Source organism: Cavia porcellus, unplaced genomic scaffold (genome assembly GCF_034190915.1).
Source record: "Cavia porcellus strain 051 isolate PalLab524CR breed Dunkin Hartley unplaced genomic scaffold, mCavPor4.1 scaffold_23, whole genome shotgun sequence".
NCBI lineage: Eukaryota > Metazoa > Chordata > Mammalia > Rodentia > Caviidae > Cavia > Cavia porcellus.
In genome coordinates, this window is record NW_026947506.1 from 30,400,892 (window position 1) to 30,419,449 (window position 18,558).

Genomic DNA, 18,558 nt, shown 5'->3' on the forward strand with positions numbered 1-18,558 from the left:
AGCTACAGACACCTCAACCATATGGTGAGAGAAACACCCAATCATATCCCGACAACCTGAGGGGCTTGGGAGATCTCTGTTAAGTGACTTTGAGAACAGTCTATCCCAGTGTCGCAACTACACCATGCCTCTGTGTTGAGCCATCTTTTTTCATAAAAGGGGCCAGAGCAGCCCATGTCCACAACATGTCAGTTCCCAGACAAGCATCTCCAAGGCGAAAGAGCACAGAGGCCTCCATTTACAATATGTGCAGACTTTGAAGAACATGGAGTGCCTGTGTAATGTACATGTGAGCAGGGCTATGCCACATGTTCTGACAGGCTCAGGCATCTATGAACACCTGAGCACCATGGATGTGAAGACAAGCTCCCTATGTCTTGACAATCAGGGCATGTGTGGTCCCTGCACAACAGGAATCAAGGTAACACTTGTCTCTGTCACTTACGGAGCCCTGTCCCCATGCACAAGACAGGAGCATCACCTACTTATGACCATCTCAGAAGTGTGGAAACCCCTCACAGTGTGGTTGACCAGGGCCATGTGCCTGTGGTGATGATCACACCCTGGTGCAGAGGCCTCCAAAAGATGTGAACAGAACCTCCAGTATCCTGAATCTCCCAGGGATGTGTAGAACTGCCTGAAAGGTGAGTATATTTGGAATGCCTAAATACCCAGCACAAAGACACACAGACACACACACACACATACACACACACATACACACACGCAGGTCAACAACCCAAGCAGTTGTGCATTCCTGTGCAAACTGAAAGGTGTCCCAGTGCACTCCTGTGTCCAGACAAACTCAGACAATGCAGCAAGATGTGAGCAGAGGCTGTATATCCTGCAACCATCATGGTCTACAGAATCATCTACAACACAGATGTGAATAGAACACCTTTCTCGTGACTTTCTCCATATGCTTAGACTTTTTCCATATGCTTAGACCAGTGTCACAAGGACAATGTGGCTTTGAGCTTGGAACACATGACCATTGAAGCCACGTGTAGAAACTACTAAATGGACTATGAGAGCAGAACCAACCCCAGTTCTGACCAATTCTGGAACATAGCACAAAGGTAAGTACTCATTGCCACTGGAATATGCACTTGAGCAACACACTTGATGTTCTGCCCTAGTCAGGCAAGCAGGGGGCCCTGTAGAGCCAGGGTGTAAGCAGAAACCCCAGGACCTGACTTCCTGAGGCATATGAGGACACCTTGCAAAATGTAGATGTGGCTAGAGTCTCCCTGCATGTCCTGATTACCCGGGTTGGTGGTGGTGCTCTGTATACACGAGTGGGATTCTCATAAGCAGATGAACTCAGGCAGGTGTGCAGCACTCCATGATGAGGATGTGAGTAGCACCCAGCACACTTCATGTGAGAACCAGGTGGTTCTCACTGCTCCAAGTACAGAAACTTCTGTGGCCTATGTAGTGCCCCACCAATCTCCATCACAGCAGGGATGTACTTATACAAAATATCCACAGCGCTCACATGGCCAGATTCCCACCCCATCTGCACTATCTCAGGCATGTGGAATCCTACCCCATGAGCATCTGAGCTGATACCCTCAGATACAGAATATTGCAGGTGTGAGCATAATTCTGCAGAACATGGACATGAAGATCAGTCTACAGGTAGTGAACTTACTTCTACTAAGATTGTGACCCTTGTACAATGTGGTTGTCCCTGAAAGCCCCATCATCTCACAAACTGGCTGTAGACAGGGTCCTCTATATTACAAATGTGAGTAGGGCTGCCAGGGCATGTGAAGAACCTTACACATTGTGAACTTGACCTCAACATCCACTGTGTCCCATCAGCTCAGACTTGTCTCATGATTTGTGAGATGTCACCATCAATCTAGCCACCTAGTCCATGCTAGAGAGTCCACTACAGGGCTGTGAGCACACTTACTCCTCTTCCCACCATTCCATCAATGTGTAGCACAACACATGCTCGATGTGAGAAGGGCCACTCCAGCAGGTCTAGATGACCTCAGACACTGGTCTGAGGTCAGTGGCAAACACCTCAAATGTGCATGGAATCCTCTCCTGGGCAATGGACACTGTGTGCCCATACTGGCAACCCACTGGCAACACCTCAGGTGTGCATGGAATCCTCTCCTGGGCAATGGACACTGTGTGCCCGTACTCATGCTGACCACCTTAGGCTCATGTGGAGACCTGTGCAACACACTTTGTTGCAGTCCTTATTCCTGTCCAGACAAACTCAGGCAGGAGTGCAGCCCAACCAGGTGGTTCTCACTGCTCCAAGTACAGAAACTTAGACAAGGGGGATGTGAACACACTTCCTCTGTGCAAACTTCTGTGATTGCGAGCCTTCTCCAAAGTCAGTGCAAGCATAGATCCCAAGTCTCAAAAGTCTAAAATAGCCACTGACATCTCCACTATGTGGCATGAGAATCACCACATCACATCCTAACAAGGTGAGGTATTTGTGAGCTCTCTACCAAGTGTCTTTGGGAATGGCCCCTTCCCATGTCCCAACTACATCACACCTCTGTATTGAGCCAGCTTCCATCTACACAAGGCCAGAATATCCCATGTCCCCACCATGTCAGTTTCCTGTTGAGCACCTGCAAGGTGAATATGAACAGAAGCCTCTACATAAAATGTGACTGGACTTCGGAAGAATGTGGGGCACCTGTGCAATGCACATATGAGCAAGGCCACCCACCACATGTCCTGACAGACTTGGGCATTTGTGAACACCTGAGCACCATGGATATGAAGAGCAGCTCTCCACATCCTGCCAATCATGGCATGTGTGGTTCCTCCACAAGAGGGAAGCACAAACAAGGCAGCTCCATCTCTGACACCTATGGAGCCCTGTCCCCTATGGAGAGCACAGCAACCCCACCAGCTTCTGAACCTCTTGGAAGTGTGGAAACCCTCTTCACTGTGGTTATGACCAAAGCCATGTCCCTGTAGTGATGATGCCACCTGTGTGTAGAGATCTCCACAACAAGGATGTGAACACATACCAATGTCCTGAATTCCTCCTTCATGTGTAGAACCCTCTGCAAGGTGAGTATATGAGGAACACTCTCCACACCCCAGCACAAACACACATGTGTGCACACACACACACATGCAAGCATGCTCACCATTTCAGGTAGCTGTGCAGCCCTGAGCAAACCCAGACTTGAGCAGCAACACTGAATTCCTGTATCCTGACCAAGTAAGGCACATGCAGCATGATAGGAGCACAGCCTGCATGTCCTTCCAACAATCACTGTATGCAGAATCATCTACAATATGGATAGGAGTAATACATGTTACTGTTAACCTTCTCCCATGTGCATACCCCAGGGTCACAAGGAGGATGTGGTTAGGGCTTTCAAGACACGAGCACTGAAACCACTGGGAAGATCCTCTAAAATGACTGTGAGCAGCACCAGCCCATGTCCTGTCCACCTGTGGCAAGCAGTGCTAAGGCGTCTCCTCATATCTTCTAGAATATGCATGTAAGCAGCACACTCCATGCTCTGTACAACACAGGCAAGTGTGGGACCCCCAAAGAACTATATTGTGAGCAGAAACCCAGGACCTGAGCTCCTTAGCTGTATGAGGTGTATGAGGACACCTAGCAAAATGGAGATGTGGCCTGAATCTCCCTGTATGTCCCAAATGTCCAGAGTGGCAGTGGTGTACTGTAATATAATATGTACATATGAGTGGGGTATACAAGAAATGGAAAATCTCGGGTACATGTATAGTCCATATGACTAGCATTTGAGGTACACCCTGTAGTCCCTTGCACTGACCATCTGTGCCTGTGTGGCAGCTGGTACACTGTGGGTGAGAGTGAAGTCCATATCATCCACATGGTCAGATCCCTACCCCATCTTCACCATCTCAGGCCTGTGGAATCCTACCCAGTGTGCACTGATGTGATACCTGCAGACACAGAACATCACAGACATAAGCAGAGTCCTGCAGAACAAGGACATGAACACCAATCCCGCTAGAGTATACCTATTTCTAATGCTATTATGATTCCTGTCCAAGGGGTTGCCCCCTGAAGAGACTTCAAAAACTGGCTGCAGATGGGGCCCTCTTTATTACAAATGTGAACAAGACTGCTTGCATCACCCTGAGCAACAGAAGTGTAGAAAACCTGTACACTATGGACTTGACCTCAACACTAAGCATGGCCCAACAACTAAGACTTGTCTCATGACTTATGCAGTGTCAATGTCAATCCACCTACCTGCCCAGGGAGTGGAGTCCATGAAAGGTGTGTGAGCACACACACACCTCTCCCATCTGGCCCTGTGTGTAGCACTGGTCACCACAGATGTGAGCAGGGCCACTCCACTATGTCTTGACGACCTCAGGCACTGCTGGAGCCCTGCAGAATGTGGAAGTGCTTACAGACCATCCATCTCCCCAACAGTACTATTTTGTGTGTTCTTTACAAGGTCAACTAGAAAAGAGCCCACATGACATGACATTGCCATGATGCATGGAGCAGTGTACAAAGAGGAATCAAGTGGTGTACCATTTCGGGACCAATGTAGACCTGTGGAAAATCTACCATGTCGGTGTGACCAGCAAAACTCAACACAAGGTGATCAGCTCTCAAGAGTCTGCAGCCCTCCTCCACGTCAGTGTGAACAAGGCTACCCCATGTCCTCAGTTCTGGGGGTAAACCTTTGCATCTGGACTGTGACAGAGCCACACCATGTCCTGATAACCACAGGCCTATTTGAAAAGCACAATCAGCAGAATGTGAGCAAAACTTTCGTGGTCTCACATCCACAGGCAACTGGGAAACCCTGGACAAGGTGGATGTGAGCAGATCAATTTTCTGCTATCTCATGCATTTGGACACTTATGTCACAAGGGGAGGGGGGTGACCCAAGCTAGCTGTGTCTTCAACCTCTCAACTCATGGCAGAGAATTCATTCTCCAAAACAAATGTGAGCACTGCTTCACTCTTTGGACACAACCAGGTAAGCGGATTCCTCAGCTGTGTGGAGACAGCAGAGTATTCTACATCCCATCCATGTTCTGTATGTGTGCAGGCCTGTATACTGGACTGTGAGTCAAAGTCCTGGGTCCCCACCACATCACTTGTGTGTGGGCCTCTGAAAGAGCACATGGAAGCACAGCCATCCCCTCTGTCCTCCTCCTCCCTGGAGCATGGGTCACCATAAAATACATATGTTAATAGGAACCCAACCCCATGTCCTCAGGCTTGTGTTGAACCTTGTACCACGTGATGTTTAACAGAGCTCTCTATGTCCATGCCCTGACCACCAACGCCATTAATGGAGCCCTGTACAACTTGACTGTAAGCAGAGGGCGCCAAAACCCCAGCAACCACAATATCCTGACTACCTCTAGCTTATGTGGAGCCTGCACAATGTGAATGTGAGCAGAGCCCTGCCCTTGTCTTAAGCACCACGGATGTGCACTCAGCCCCTATAGGGAATGTGAACAGAGCCTCTCACTGTCCCGAACAACTCAGGCACATGTGGTGCCCTGCAGGATGTGACTGTGAGTAGAGCCTCTCCTGTGTCCTGACGACCTCAGGAACCAGTGAAGCCCTTGATAATGTGAATGTGGACAAAGTCCTTCCATACAATGACAATCTCAGGGAAATGGGGTGTACTACATAGAGAAGGCAAGCAGAGCCCCACATGCTCCAGACACCTGCAACATGCATGGATCCCTCTTCAGGGTGGAGGTGAGAAGCCCACCATTTGCTGACTGACCCTCTCAGGTAGGTGCAAACCTTCGATCCTATGGAGGTAAGCAGAGCTGTGTCAGAGTGGTACACATTTCATGCATGTGGGGCCCTTTTCAACATGCAAAACGGACACAGAAGTCCATTTCATCAATGCCTCAGGCCTACGTGTTACCCTCTGCTTAGCAATGGGCACTGTGTGTCCACACTCAGAACGACTATCTCAGGCTCATTTAGGGCCATTACAACACACTCTGTGGTCAGTGTCCTCTCCTGTCCAGACAACCTCATGTTGCAGTTCAGACTGGCTAGGTGGTTCTTACTGCTCCAAGTATATAAAGCCTTAGACAAGAAGAATGTGAACACACTTCCCCTTTGCAAACTTCTATGGTATCTGTGAGCCAATCCAAGGCCAGTGCAAGAACAGATCCCACGTCTTGAATCTCTCAGACAGCTCCAGACACTTACATCATGTGTTAAGAGAAAAGTTCCATCACATCCTGACAACCTGAAGTGTTTGCCAGGGTGTCAAACTTTGGAAAAGCCTTTCCCTATCTGGACTATATCACACCTTTGTGTTGAGCCACAGTCCATGTCTACTGGGCCAGAGCAGCTCATTTTTGCACCATATCAGGCTCTTGTCAAGCAATTACAAGATGGAGGTAGACAGTGGCATCTTCTTACAATGTGACTGAACTGCAAAGAACATGGGGAGCCTGTGTCATGCACATGTGAGCAGGGCCAACCCCTGAAATGACCAGACAGACTGGGGCATTTGTGAGCACCTCAGCCACATGGATGGGATGAGCAGCTCTCCATGTCCTACCAATCAGGGCATGTGCGGAACTCCACAACAGGAGACCACAACCAAGGTGAGTCCATCTCTGTTGTATATGGAGTCTTGTCACCCCATTGACAGAACAGTAATGCTGCTACCTTTTCTTACCATCTTAGAATTGTGGACACCCTCTAAAGTGTGGTGGTGACCAGAGCCATGTCCTGTGGTGATGATCACACACATGAGGAGGCCTCCACAATGATGTAAACAGAGTCGCCAATTTCCTGAATCCCCCATGCATGTATAAAACTGTCTGCAAGGTGAGTACATGCAACACATCCAAGATACCCCCAGATGCACACACATACATCCACACGCACACACAGGCTCACCATCTCAGGCAGCTGCATAGCCCTGTACAAACCCAGAGGTGAGCTGCACCCTCCTGTGTCCTGACAAACTAGTGCAAATGTGTCATGAGGTGAGCATAGCTGGTAAGTCCTGCTGACCTTATCTGTGTGCTGAACCAGAGCTCTTGCTTTTCTCCCACATGCGCAACCCAGGGTTCGAAGGAGGATGCAGCCTGGGGATTTCATGATATTACCACTGAAGCCACCTGAGGAAATCTCTAAATTGACCACATGAGCAGCATCACCCCATGACTCATGACCCTCCTCACCACTTCTGAATATGGTAGAGCACTGTACTCCTGTAATGCCCAACTCAGCCAAGTGTGGGGCCTTTAGAATCAGGCTGTGGGCAGAAACCCTGGGAGCTGATCTCCTCCAGTGCATGAGGACACCTGGGAAAATGTGGATGTGACCAGAATCTCTCTGCATGTCCCAAATTCTGGGGTGCTAGTCACACTCTGTATGATATACATGTGAGTGATGTACATGCCCACATAGGTGAATGAACCCAGGCATAAAGTGCAGCCCTAAACAATGAGGATGTGAGGAGGGCACTGGCACCCCTTGTCCTGATCATCTGTGGCCCATGTGATGCCCGGTACACTGTGGATGAGAGTGGAGCCCCATCCAGTCCCTGTTGAAACAGGGATTTATTTATAACAAGCCTCCACAATTTCCTCATTGTCAGTTACCCACACTCTCTGCACCATCTCAGGTGACTGGAATCCTGCCCAATGTGTATTTCATGCATGTGGAGTCCTATATGTGATTTTTAGTAGGATCCACTATGTCTTCATGTTGGTGGTATCTGCAGAGCCTTCCACAACATGGATATGAGCAGAGGTCCTGACCTTTATCACATGGATGTAGATCCCCTACAATACAGAAGTGAGCAGAGCTCCACCCAAACCCACTATCTAAAGTACACAAGAGAACCCTGTGCAGTGTGGCTATGAGCCAAGATCCTCAGTGATTATCCCTCAGTCATGGGTGGAGCCATTTTCCAGGAGGATGTGGACAGAGTCCCAGACTCTCCTGGGCCTGTCAATTGTGTGTGGAAGCTTCTGCAAGACAGATCATGGCAGAGCACTCCACGTCTTGCCTGTCAATACTGGGTCCTGAAAGTACCACCTAAACCAAGGAAATGAAGTGCAAACAGCGAACAACTTCTGTGAAGGAAATTTAGCTAATATCACAGTCTAAGCTCTGCCTGCTTTACTCCCTTTGCAGAACAAGTTGTCTTTGTATCTTTCTATATCGTTGCAGCCAAATAAAGGATCATCTGGACAGGGAACTCAGGACCATTGTGAGATCAGCTTTCCAGTCACACACTTAACACACTGCAAAGCTGAGAAAAGGTCCAAGATTTTGACACTTGAGCTGAAATGTAGAACCCTGTGTGTAAGACTGTTTCACTCACTGACTCGTTTCACAACCAAACTTTCAGGATTGAAGTAGGCTCATGGCACAGCCTGAATTTGGAAGGTGAACTGAATACAGCCCTCAATGAACTATCAACCTTCATGGCCAGAGCAGGACTGATGGGCTGCTGCTCAGGACACAGTCAAACCTCCTGATTTCAGCAAACGCCTCTTGGTGACATCTTCTGAGAAGATTCCATAGTGCAGCCTACATAGCTGTATGGCAAATAAGCTGTTTACCAAACCCTCAGCATGGAATACAAGCCTAGTTATGGCCCAGAGATAATCTGGATGTGCCAGCCAGAGCTCAGCTCAGGACAACAGGAAAGCACTGAGGCTTGGGTGTCTTTCAGTTTTCCCCAGAAAAATCTGCCTGAGACTGAGGACATCAAGCACTTGAAAATGCTTCCATGTCAGTGGTTAGAGAAATGTTTGGCTTATGTCCCTTCCTTTATTGCCCACTCAAGCACAGATCCCAAAGTATCTCTGCAAAGTGGAGGTCAACACTATAATGCTGGGTTCCACTCACCAAAACACAACCACCGTGGGATAGCAGGCACACAGTGACACCCTGGAACTCACTATGAGGGTGACCCCTAGATCTTCCCACCAGCACAACTCTCATTCATTCTGATTTCACAGCTGTGCTTCTTAGCTCTTCCTGGGGGACACACTGGTTCAGAAGCTCATTAAAGCACTGACAAGACAAATGGCATCTGTGTATCCTATGGCCATTTGTACTACGTTCCACTGGCTACCAAATGCAGACAAAAATAGGGTAAAGCTATCTGCTCAAGGTGACTCACTGGGGGAAAGCTCCTGGCTTAATCCTAAAGCTGCAACTCCAGAGTGCTGCCCACTACATGGGGCACCTCAAATATTTGCCCTGAAGCACTTGGGAAACTAGGAAGGCAAATCCTTGCTACTCAGAAAAGAAGGGCAGGCTCAGTACTCCAGCTGTTATTCAAAAGTTCATGTAAACCTTTAAAGCTTCACAAGCATTCTGGTACAAATTTCCTATGCTAAATATGATTATTATATATCTGAAATGTACTAATAAATGTAAGTATGAAAGGAAAAAATAAAAATAAAGGACTATTCTCCATAGTATCAAATTTTAAAATGTACCCAGGCTTCCTCTGCCCTCGGGCCTGCTGCAGCCAGTGGCCTCCTAGGCCCCTGGGAGCAGTTACACTGGTCCACATCAGGAGCCTCACCCATCTCCAGATCTTGCCACTGACAACTGTTAGGAAAGAGGACCAAATGCCTTTATTAAAGATGCTCTAATTCCATACAGCTGTTGCCACCTTTCCATGAGAGGAGAAAACAAAACCACTAACAGGTGCTCGTAAGTATGAGGAGAACTGATAGAACGGGTGTGTATTTGCAGACATCAGCTTGGCACAACATGTGTCCCTTCAGGCACTGTAGGAACAACTGGGACATCTCAGAGGGTCCACCCCACCAAAGGTATGCAACCTACCCGGGGCTGTGCAGCACCACACAGCAGTTTGTGAGCAGGCTCCCCATGCCACGGTGAGACCCCTACAAAGGTTCAGATGGAAAATCAGGCAGTGAAGATCCAGGGAGTGGCCTTGACCTTGAAGAGACACATTCTTGCACAAGCACAGAAATTTCTGGTTTTAAAGATAACAGGACTTATTTCCTCAATTGTGGCTAAGAAGCAGATTTCTATGTTCCTAACTTAAACTCTTCTGAGCTATCTCAATGTCTTTTTAAATTTTTATTTAAAAGGGGGTAAAATTAAACACAACAAAACGGAACAAAATAGGACATAAGAAAGCAATGTGAGAGATATAAATTTCAAAGCTAGATGACCTGAGATCTTCACTATCTATCATATTGTCTCTTGTTTTCTTCCAAATAGTTGTCCATGTCTTCCCATACAGAGAATTCATACAAAACAACATAGTATAAAACTGATCTGAACAGAATGAGGAAGGCATTTTAGGTCTTCAAAACCAGACAATAGGGAAGTCACTAATGGCTGTCGTAGACTTCCGTTCAAAATAGCTGTCCATACTTTCATGTATATTGATGTTCAACAAAACATTACAGACAAGGGGGAAGGCATTGCTTGGTTTCCCAGCACTTCAGGTTCTGCCAGTGGCACAGGTCCCAGTAAATGCTGGTGGCTCCTGTCTTGGGCTGCCGGATCCTGCTGTGCTCATAACTGCTCATGGTACTGGTGGTGGTGGGTTGCCTGGTTTCCCAGCACTCCAGGTCCCAGAATGACCTGGGTTCTACTAAAGGATGGTGGCTCCACCCCAGGACTATGGAGTAGGCCATGCTCACAACTGCTCATGGGGTGAGGGTGGGGGAGGGGCTGCTTCTTTCTAATCAATTGACCACCTCACTGCTCAGGTTCTGAAATGGCCAACAGACCATAGAAAGACTAAATTGCTTTAGGCTCCAGCTTGAAACCAACAGCGTCAGGAAACTGCCTGCCTTGATTCAGGGCCAGTATCTCAATGTCTTAATCAACTGCTTAAGGAAAAACAGCAAGTGATTAGAACCTCTCAGCAGAAAGCTCAGCTCCCACATTAAGAGTCTCCAGCTCAATGTGAGGATGGAAAAAGCAACATGAGGTCATGTGTAGGCACCTCCATTAATGGTGTCACCTGAGATGGTATGAGCTGGGAGGCATGGTGCATATCTGTAATCCCAGCACTCAAGAGGCTGAGACAGGATGACTCTATGGTCCTATGGCTGGTATACCTGACAAATAAACATTCAAGTTATACAATGTGATGATTTTGTATGCATGTACCTTGTAAAGTGAGTTCCACATCAAGTGAATGAACACATACATCACCATTCAATGGTTACCACTAGAGTGTATGGGCACTTAAGAGATACAAGCACTTTGGTCCACAGGGCTCTAAAGCCCACCTGGACGCCAGAGGCCTCCAGCTTTCTCCATATCAGGCTTCTGCTCAGCCCCCTAAAATACCCACGTGTACAGCTATACCTACATGCCTCACACATGCACACACCATCTCACTCCTCACCACACAGCTCCTGATCATCCTCCACAAAGCTCTTTTTCCTTCACTGAATCCCAGCTACACTGAGTTTCTTATAGATGGTGCCCAGGAATCTGTTTTAGCCAAAAAACGTCCATAGCCTGGATGCTATGGATACCAAGGTTCTGACTCCCTTTACCTGCATCACCTCTCTGTACTCAATCCCTGTCTTAGTTTTTCTCTATGGCATGAATCATCTGCTGTGTGATCTTGTTATCCATCTTCCTCTTTAAAACGCAAGCTCACTGCATCCAAGTTGGGTCTCCTATTTTGTTCACTGCTAATAGAACAATGCGCTCACACAAGAGGAACCCAAGGAATGTTTATGAATGAATAAAAGAATGAATGAAGGAAAATACAGAGCATTCTTACCATAGAAGTAAGCACTGAAAACACACAGCAGGTAATCAGGGTTCCTAGTCCAATGTGCAATTACAGAGTAAGACAGAGTCAAGAGCTTGACTGAGGACAGTGGCTGTGGGTAGCTAGAGCTTAGGTTTCCAGAGGTCCTCTGCATGACCTGCCATGCGTGTTTCACCAGGATTCTAACCCTCCTCAGTGCCGTCCCCAGGAAACCCCTCATACCACATGGTGAAGTTTTGGCTCTTGGGTTCCGATCACTGGGTCAACAACACCAGTAGCCTACGTGAAATTATCTCAGGCCTCACACCTTTTGCAAGTGCTGGCATGGGCTGCCTCCCATTACCAATGCCTTCCTCCATCTTGCTGCTGACCAGTGGCAATGCTAGGCTGAACCATGGCCGTAATTGGTCTTTGTGCTAGATTGTGGGGTCATCTCTTGGTGCCATAAGTTTCTGGGGACGCCTCTGTTTGCCAGGGCAACATGGTCACAGGCTGATTATGTGAGTGTGGCTGCTGGCATCCAGCTGGTATCTAATTACTGAAAAAAAGGATGCAAAAAGGGCAGATGTTAAAAAAAATAACACAGAAATTAGAGACTGTTACAATAGTCCTTGTCACCTTTTAAAGCATCAACAGCATTACAGAGTTCACAGACACACAGAGGCAGTGAAGATCTGTCTGCCAGGGCTCCAGTTCAGGACCTGAGTTTGTCTCCTCCAGGTAAGGAAGGGCTATGGGGCAGCCCAAGGTCACTGACTGTGACAGCAGTGCATGAGCAAAGGACAACCCTTTGTTTCATCTTCAGCACTTACATATCACAATGTAGTTGGGTTGGTGGCACTAGCCTGTAATGCTAGCTACTCTGGAGGGTGAAGCAGTAGGATGGCAAGTTCAAGCCTTGCCTGGGCAGTTTACTGAGATCTTGTCTCATAGTAACAATGATAAGACAAATAAATTAATTAAAAGGTACAAGATCTAGGAATGATAGGCCCAAGGGCTAGGAATGTAGCTCATGCTGGCATGTATGAGGCCTTGACTTCAACCCTCAGCACTGGAAAAGGAAAGAATTCTTGGCTCCTTCCTCAGATAAAAAAGAAAGAAAAGAGAGAAAATCAAGGTGTGGTGTATGGCCTAACAGTGGTGCTTTAGTGGTAAAATATCATGAAGCTATAATCACAAGAAAAGCAAGCCTAGGACATCACCCTCACATTTAGGGCCATTTTCATTCAGGGATTTGTGGGTTCTGAAAGAAGCAGCTGAGAATTTGAAATCCTGCACAGAGATTGTGACTAGTTTGGGGGTCAATGGACAGGAGAATGGGGCCCCATCCTTTGATTCATAGGAAAGACGGATTAAGGGGATGTAATTTAAACTGGAAGTAGACCACCCTGGAGGAACTTCATGCAGTTCAGTCCAGGATCTGAAATTACATTTATATAAGTCAGAATTTATTGTGGTACCAAAGCCAGGTGAGTGAAGAAAAGGAAGATTCTAGGAGATATTACAGGCCTCAAATTATTATTGATTATGGATTACGCCCAGGAGGGATAGAAATTAGCTGTGTATGTAAGAAGGCAACAATTTTTTGTGAGATAAAGATCTCACTGTATGGTCCATACTGGCTGTGATATCAGTATGTAGGGCAGTCTGGCTTCCAACTTAAAATCTGCCTGCCTCAGCCTCTCAAGTGCTAAGAATACAGGTTCGTGCAGCACACTTGGTGAAGACAATACTACAAAAATTCAGAAAAAAACATTTTTCATTGCACAGTGCATGGATGACATATCCACCCCTTCTGAAACATTGCTTTAGTGGGTCATGAGGGGTAGCTTCAGTCACTTGCCAATATAAGGTCCAATTCTCAGGGTCTCAGTGTCTGTAGGTCCAGTGGCACATGGCTCTCCTTACATAGCCTGTGATTTTGCACAGTAGGAAGGCTAGCTTCACTCCACAACCTGAGGGCTCTTGTATCTCTCTTGCACACTGGTTTTTCTGAAAGCAGGGCAGCCAGCATTACAGATATGACCTGCTGCAGAACTTTCTCTTGTGTGCATCTGACTCAGAACTCAAAATCAGCTAGATGTGGTGGTGCATAACCATAAATCCAAGATGAAGCAGGAGATGGCAAGTTCAAACCAGTGTGGGAAACTTCACAAGAACTGTCTGCTGGAAGTGCATGTCAGTGCCCACATGGGTTCAGTCTCCAATATTGAACCCATTCAACCAATCAGATGTTTTAGCATCCCAATAAATTGTAATGTATTGGTGTATAGGAGGTCATGTATAATGGTCATGTGTAAGATGACATAGGTGACCAGCAAATTCAAAGGCACTAACCAAGGGAAGCAAAGCTCCTCTATATGGTAAAAGACTGTGCACCATGATGCATTTCTGCATCACAAAGAAAAGCAAAGCTTAGCAACCCAGAGCACTGTTACCCATCCCTTGGGACAGTGGATGACGCTCAGCTCTATGCCTCGGCCTGTCTGTCTGTCACATGTCTAGGCTAGAGCTGTGGATATATCTGGAGCCTCGTCTGTGACCATCCAAATAGGATGACACAATGACACAACCCCTTGGTCATTCAGGTACAAGAAGGATTCATTCCACTATGGGCACTGACTGAAGGCTCCAGTCCCCACTTCCAGGTTACCAAGGGCCTCTCCATAGGGCAGTTTGGGACATGACAGGTGGTGTTCCAGTGACTGAGGATGAAGAGGTACACACAAGACACAAGTACATCCTCTTTTAACCTTCTCTCTCAAGTGACTTCCCATTATTTCTTCTGTGTCCTGTTCACAATCTCAGCTCATTCAGGAAGGGAGGTCACTTAGATGTGGGTATCACCAGAGGCTACAGGAGAGGCTGCCCACCTCCAAGGTGCAAGGTGTGACAACATGGCCCCAGGACACAAGGTAGAGGTTCTCTCATGCCCATATCACTGAACACAGAATGTTTCACTCTTGGGCTGAACACTTAAGCTCAGGGGTTCAGAGCCTCCTCCTGACACACCCATGTCCTGCCAGGACACCCCAGAGCCTTGCCACCTGCTTTGTACCACGTACAATTGGCATGACAACACTGAATGTCAAGACAGCTGGTGTCCACTTAGACACTGCCCATGTACATACTGTCCATCACGTCACTGTAGGCCCTCATGCACTTCACTTCTCCACACTCCTTCCCACCCCCTCCTGATTTTTCTCCATGGTACTCACCACCTTATGTGGGATCTTACTGATTTGTTTGTCTTCTTTAGCAGACTTCTTCAAACTCACTAGATCAGAACTGGCCTCTTATTTATTCGCTGCTATTAAAACAATTTCCAAATACAAAAAAATCCAAAGAAAATTTCTAGAAAGAACAATCAAATAGACAGAATGGAATGATGAAAGGGAAATGCAAGTTGTGCTGACAGGACAAACGGGAGCACCAAAAACCCTCCGCAGCTAGAGTGCTCTTGGGTTCCATTCCCCTTCTTTTTTTGAATTTTTAAAATTTTTTTATTTTTTTATTTAAAGGGGAAAAAAACCCCCCAAACAATATAAGGATACAAGGAATATAGAATTTAAAAAAAAAACAGTAAGAAACCACTAGTTCATAGATTACATATTGTCATCTTAGAAATAATTAAGTTACAGGATTAAAGCATACAAAGTGCACATTCAAACAGTGAGACTGCAAACAGTTGTGTTCAGTGATCCAACAAAAACGCAGCAATATGGTCATCTATCTTAACACACCCAAACACACTTGCAGTTGTATGCTTTAGAGTACTTTCTCCTTCCTGTCTTTTTTACAGCAAAAGCGCCACAGAGCGTTCGCGCACCCACGAGGAGCCGGCACAGCCCATTGCACGCGCAGCGCTGCCCACATTTGCGGGTTCCACAACCGCCTCCACTCTACACCCGCGTGCCCAGTACTGGTCAAGGTCCAGGCACCTACAGGCACGCAAAGGCACTGGACTAGCAGTAGAAACAGGCCAGGAGCTTCAGGTTCCCATCATTCCCGCCTTCAGACAACCGGCGCATCCCATTGGGCCAGAACTGTTCCTTGTATCCTCCAACTGACCAATGGAATGCAGCCACCCCACAGAGACTGAGCCAAACTGTCAGGAGCCAGTGGGAAAGCCGCCGGTTTCCCGGGCAACGCGTCCTGTGGCAGATGCTGGCCAGAACTCAAGGGAGAAGCTCCACTCTGGCCAAGGAGAGGCTGGGCTGTAGCTGTTGGCGTCCTGCTGTTACTGACTTTTTCAACAAGGGTACAAAGACTGATGATTCAAAAAAAAAAAACAGTAGGGATTGTTATGGAAGCGCTGGTCACCACTTAAACAGCCACAGTCTTAAGACCTTGACCAGCACGGATAGTCAAGCTGTGTCTGCCAGGGCTGCAGCTCAGGTGAGAGGTGGCTTGGAGATCTGGGAGGGGAATGGAGTGGCCTGCTACCATCAGGCTAAGGTCAGCTCAGGTGCCAAAACCAATGCTCTGGTTAGTCCTTCAGTTGTTAGTAATAATAATGTTATCTGACACAGTGATACAGGCCTGTTAATGGTAGCTACTACAGAGTCTGTGGCAAAAAGATTGTGATTTGGTGCCCAGTCAGGACAAGTTAGTGAGATCTTGTTTCAAAATAATAAAAATAAATAGAAAATTAAAGAGTTACGGTTGTAGCTCTGCAGTGGAGCACTTACTTTCTTGGCATGTTCTGAGCTCCATCCCCAGCATCCAAAAAATTAATTCTGGGCTGGTTCGCCTATGGGACACAAAGTTAAAAAAAAAGAGATGAGGACTAAAATCTGGTTTATAGCATGAGAGTGAGTGATACTGTAGTAGTAAAATATGCCAATGTCAACAACCAGCAGAAAAAGGAAACTGAGGAATGTTAGTGCAACATTTAGGGCCATTTTCACTCAGGATCAGGGCTCTGGAAGAGGCACTGAGAAGGTGAAATCCCAGACAGGGACTCTGACAGGTCTGTGGTTCCAGAAACTGGAGAAAGGGCTCTCATCTTTGGGTTGGAATTGGGAAAATCTCCAGAGAAGTGGGGAACTGAAAGCAGTAATAGGCTAACCCCTGGGGGATTTATTCCACTTCAGCTGAAGTTTTGAAACTGTTTTTTGGTCTCACGTTTTATTACTGATCCCACTAGATAGTTGAGAGACAAAAGGGAAATTCAAGAATGTGATATTGCGTGCCTCAAATTATAACTGCTTATGGATTATGTCCAGCACACCATAGAAATTCACTGTGTACACAAAAAGAAAATACCTTTTACTTTTTTGTTTTCATTTGTTTGAATCTAAAGTTTTGCTGTGTAGTCCAGTCTGGCCTTGATCTCAAGGCCCTTGAGCCCTTGAGGACTGAGATTACAAGTATGTGCCACCACACCTGGTGATTGGAACACTGTCAAAAATCATTTTCTTGTATACTACGTTCATAACCTACCCACTCATACCAGAAACTGTGGCTTCCTGGGTCACAAGGGTCAGTATTAGTCACTTGTCAATGTGAGGTCCGATGGTCAGCATCTCAGTCTCGGCAGGGCTAGTGGTATAATGGGTTATTTATAAGGGGTAGAAACCTGATACTGCTTGGTTGCTGCTTGGACTCTGGGGGAGCCAGACAATAAATTGTCCATTTTCCTGAGGTCAACTGTTCTTGTCTTAGAATTAAAACATATATCAGATGTCACCTTTTCTTGAGAAATCTTGACTTTGTATTAGGACACCTTATAATACCATTTGGGTAGAAAATTGAGTCTTGATGGAATTTACTACTGCTAAGTGCTGAAAATTATTTTAATCTTATGTTGCTGTCTGAAAGTTCTTTAAGGGGATGAGATAAATTTGGGTTATTCAAGTTTGATAAAACTTGCAATACAGAAAATCCTTCATTGATTTTCATGTCTATGTGTAGAGTTTTAAGGTAATAGGAGAGACAAAAATACCGAGTTTACTAGTCTCGGAAAGTATCTTTCCTTTTCTATCATGCTTCATGTGGTTGCATCCAAAGGACAAGGAAGGGTGCTGTGATAACAGGACACCCACACGTGAAAGAAGTAATTGGAATCCTTGCTCTTACCATATACAAAAATTCACACAAAGTACAACAAATATCCACAGGTAGTACCGAAAACTGCGAAACTCTTGGAAAAAAATATAAGGGTAAATCTTCACAACATTGATTTTTGCAGTGGTTGTTTTTAGGTGATGTGTAGTAAAAGAAGAAATACATAAAAAGGATTCACCAAAATTTAAAACTGTTGTACTTGGAAAGATAGTGGAAGAGTGCTTTCCTGGCAGGGGATCAATTACCAGCACTATCAACATAATTCTTTTTAACATTTGCACATCAGAATTCACCTTCAAAGACAGGAAAAGTCAGCACTCTGACAGGAGAAAATACTTGATAATAATTTATGTGAGAAGGTTCTTTATGAGTAACATGCCCTAACTGATTGTGCCACTGGAGATCCATAAGAAGGTTCTGATATCCAGGATATAAGAAGCAATCAGTTCCACAATTTCCTTGGGCAGTTCCTAGGCCCATATGCCACCTATAAATTAATTGAGTGAAAGAAGACTTCATAATGTTGAGAACACCAAGAGCTTGGAGCATCTTTCCACATGAGGGGATATGTTGTAAAATGTGCAGTAGATCTATCATAAGGTTCATTTTGCTTTTGATTTTTGAGAAGGAAAAAGTATTTGTAATTATTACATTTATCTCACGTTTCTACAACTGCACTTTGTCAGTCCTCTGAATAAACTGAGTTTTGCCAAAGAGCAGCTAGACACCTGAAACAATAGGAAAAAAA

The 18,558-nt window shown here is 46.2% G+C and overlaps 1 non-coding gene across 1 annotated transcript; it reads right to left on the bottom strand.

The window, feature by feature from the left end:
• Positions 1 to 10,676: 10,676 nt before the first annotated feature.
• Positions 10,677 to 10,816, bottom strand: LOC111756950 (small nucleolar RNA SNORA2/SNORA34 family). Its single transcript, XR_002791344.1, has one exon. It is a non-coding gene; the product is annotated as a small nucleolar RNA SNORA2/SNORA34 family (small nucleolar RNA).
• Positions 10,817 to 18,558: the final 7,742 nt, after the last annotated feature.